The sequence below is a fragment of the Arachis hypogaea genome, chromosome 15, assembly GCF_003086295.3.
Source record: "Arachis hypogaea cultivar Tifrunner chromosome 15, arahy.Tifrunner.gnm2.J5K5, whole genome shotgun sequence".
Classification (NCBI taxonomy): domain Eukaryota; kingdom Viridiplantae; phylum Streptophyta; class Magnoliopsida; order Fabales; family Fabaceae; genus Arachis; species Arachis hypogaea.
Window position 1 is genome coordinate 131,748,451 of NC_092050.1, and position 3,483 is coordinate 131,751,933.

The 3,483-nt window shown below is 39.8% G+C and overlaps 1 non-coding gene across 1 annotated transcript; it reads left to right on the forward strand.

Annotated features, from left to right (window-relative positions):
- Window positions 1-2,126: 2,126 nt before the first annotated feature.
- LOC112752998 (small nucleolar RNA R71) lies at window positions 2,127-2,234 on the forward strand. The gene has a single exon (XR_003177402.1). It is a non-coding gene; the product is annotated as a small nucleolar RNA R71 (small nucleolar RNA).
- The last annotated feature ends 1,249 nt before the right edge of the window (window positions 2,235-3,483 follow it).

Below are 3,483 nucleotides of genomic sequence, written 5' to 3' on the forward strand. Positions count from 1 at the left end.
GTGTGTATGTTGTGTGAAAATGAAGGAGTGAAAATGGGTTTATATAGGAGTGGAGAGGGGGGTATGGTTCGGCCATTAGGGGTGGGTTTAGGTGGGAAAGTGGTTTGAATTTGAATGGTGAGGTAGGTGGGGTTTTATGAAGGATGGATGTGAGTGGTGAAGAGAATGGTAGGATTTGATAGGTGAGGGGTTTTTGGGGAAGAGGTATTGATGTGATTGGTGAATGGGTGAAGAAGAGAGAGAGAGGTGGGGTAGGTGGGGATCCTGTGGGGTCCACAGATCCTGAGGTGTCAAGGATATCTCATCCCTGCACCAAGTGGCGTGCAAAAATGCCCCTTTCTGCCAATTCTGGCGTTAAACGCCAGGCTGCTGCCCATTTCTGGCGTTTAATGCCAGCTTCTTGCCTATTCCTGGCGTTAAACGCCAGTCTGGTGCCCATTTCTGGCGTTAAACACCCAGAATGGTGCCAGATTGGGCGTTTAACGCCCATTCTGCTATCCTCACTGGCATTTAAACGCCAGCAAGTTTCTCCTTCAGGGTGTGCTGTTTTTCATTCTGTTTTTCATTCTATTTTTGCTTTTTCAATTGTTTTTATGACTTCACATGATCATCAACCTACAGAAAATATAAAATAACGAAAGAAAATAAAAATTTAACATAGATAATTAAAGATTGGGTTGCCTCCCAACAAGCGCTTCTTTAATGTCAATAGCTTGACAGTGGGCTCTCATGGAGCCTCACAGATGTTTAGAGCAATGTTGGAACCTCCCAACACCAAACTTTAGAGTTTGAATGTGGGGGTTCAACACCAAACTTAGAGTTTGACTGTGGCGGCTCTGTTTGTCTCTGTATTGAGAGAAGCTCTTCATGCTTTCTCTCCATGGTTACAAAGAGATATCCTTGAGCTTTAAACACAAGGGAGTCCTCATTCACTTGAATGATCAATTCTCTTCTATCAACATCAATCACAGCTTTTGTTGTGGCTAGGAAGGGTCTGCCAAGGATGATGGATTCATCCACACACTTCCCAGTCTCTAGGATTATGAAATCAGTAGGGATGTAGTGGTCTTCAACCTTTACCAAGACATCCTCTACAAGTCCATAAGCTTGTTTCTTTGAATTGTCTGCCATCTCCAGTGAGATTCTTGCAGCTTGTACCTCAATGATCCCTAGCTTCTCCATTATAGAGAGAGGCATGAGGTTTATGCTTGACCCTAGGTCACACAGAGCCTTTTCAAAGGTCATGGTGCCTATGGTACAAGGTATTGAGAACTTTCCAGGATCCTGTCTCTTCAGAGGTAATCTCTGCCTAGTCAAGTCATCCAGTTCTTTGGTGAGCAAGGGGGTTCATCCTCCCAAGTCTCATTACCAAATAACTTGGCATTTAGCTTCATGATTGCTCCAAGGTACTTAGCAACTTACTCTTCAGTAACATTTTCATCCTCTTCAGAGGAAGAATACTTATTAGAGCTCATGAATGGCAGAAGTAAATTCAATGGAATTTCTATGGTCTCAGTGTGAGCCTCAGATTCCCATGGTTCCTCAGGAGGGAACTCCTTGGAGGCCAGTGGACGTCCAGTGAGATCTTCCTCAGTGGAGATCATTGCCTCTTCCTCCTCTCCAAGTTCGGCCGTGTGAGTCATGTTGATGGCCTTGCACTCTCCTTTTGGATTCTCTTCTGTATTGCTTGAAAGAGTACTAGGAGGGAGTTCAGTAACTTTCTTACTCAGCTGACCTACTTGTGCCTCCAAATTTCTAATTGCTGGGTTCTCAGGGTCATAAGCTTCTTCTTCAGATGAAGCTTCTTTGGTACTGCCTGTTGCTGCTTGCATTCCAGACAGACTTTGAGAAATCATATTGACTTGCTGATTCAATATTTTATTCTGAGCCAGTATGGCATTCAGAGTATCAATCTCAAGAACTCCTTTCTTCTGATTTGTCCCATTATTCACAGGGTTCCTTTCAGAAGTGTACATGAATTGGTTATTTGTAACCATCTCAATGAGTTCCTGAGCTTCTACAGGCGTCTTCTTCAGATGAAGAGATCCTCCAGCAGAGCTGTCCAATGACATCTTGGACAGTTCAGACAGACCATCGTAGAAGATATCTATGATGCTCCATTCAGAAAGCATGTCAGAAGGACACCTTCTGATCAATTGCTTGTATCTTTCCCAAGCTTCATAGAGGGATTCACCTTCCTTCTGTCTGAAGGTTTGGACTTCCACTCTAAGCTTGCTCAATTTTTGAGGTGGAAAGAACTTTGCCAAGAAGGCATTGACTAGCTTTTCCCAAGAGTTCAGGCTTTCTTTAGGTTGTGAATCCAACCATGTTCTAGCTTTGTCTCTTACAGCAAAAGGAAAGAGCATAAGTCTGTAGACCTCTGGGTCAACCCCATTGGTCTTGACAGTGTCACAGATTTGCAAGAATTCAGCTAAGAACTGATGAGGATCTTCCAATGGAAGTCCATAAAACTTGCAATTCTGTTGCATTAGAGAAACTAATTGAGGCTTAAGCTCAAAATTGTTTGCTCCAATGGCAGGGATAGAGATGCTTCTCCCATAGAAGTCGGGAGTAGGTGCAGTAAAGTTACCAAGCACCTTCCTTGCATTGTTGGCATTGTTGTTTTCGGCTACCATGGCTTCTTCCTCCTTGAAGAGCTCTGTTAGGCCCTCTAGAGAGAGTTGTGCTTTAGCTTCTCTTAGCTTTCTCTTCAAGGTCCTTTCAGGTTCAGGATCAGCTTTAACAAGGATGCCTTTGTCTTTGCTCTTGCTCATATGAAAGAGAAGAGAACAAGAAAGTATGGAATCCTCTATGTTACAGTATAGAGATTCCTTGAGGTGTTAGAGGAAAAGAAGAATAGAAGGAGAAGGTAGATAGAAGAGAATTCGAACTTATCAAGAAGGATAGAGTTCGAATTGTACCTTGAGGATGAGTGTTAGTCCCTTAAATAGAAGGATGTGAGAAGAGGGAAGAATTTTCGAAATTAAAGTAAAAGATTTTTAAAATAATAAAAAGAAATTTGAAAATTTGATTGAGATTTTCGAAAATTAAGATTGGGAAAGAAATTAAGTGATTTTGAAAAAGATTTTGAAATTAGAAATAAAAAAGATATAATTGAAACTTAATTTTGAAAAAGATTTGATTGAAAAGATATGATTGAGAAGATATGATTGAAAATCAAAATAAAAAGAGAAAGTTTTAAAATTAAAGTTGATTACTTGACTAACAAGAAATTAGAAGATATGATTCTAGAATTAAAACTTTTGATCCTTTCTTAATAGGCAAGTAACAACTAGAAAATTTTGAATTAAATTATTAATTGTAGCAAGGATTTTCGAAAATAGTAAAAAAATATAAAATGGAAAGAAATTGATTTTGAAAAGATATGATTTGAAAAAGATTTGATTTTGAAAAATTATGAAAACTTGAAAAAAATTTGAATTAAAAACAAAATCTTCCCTCTAGTGTCATCCTGGCGTTAAA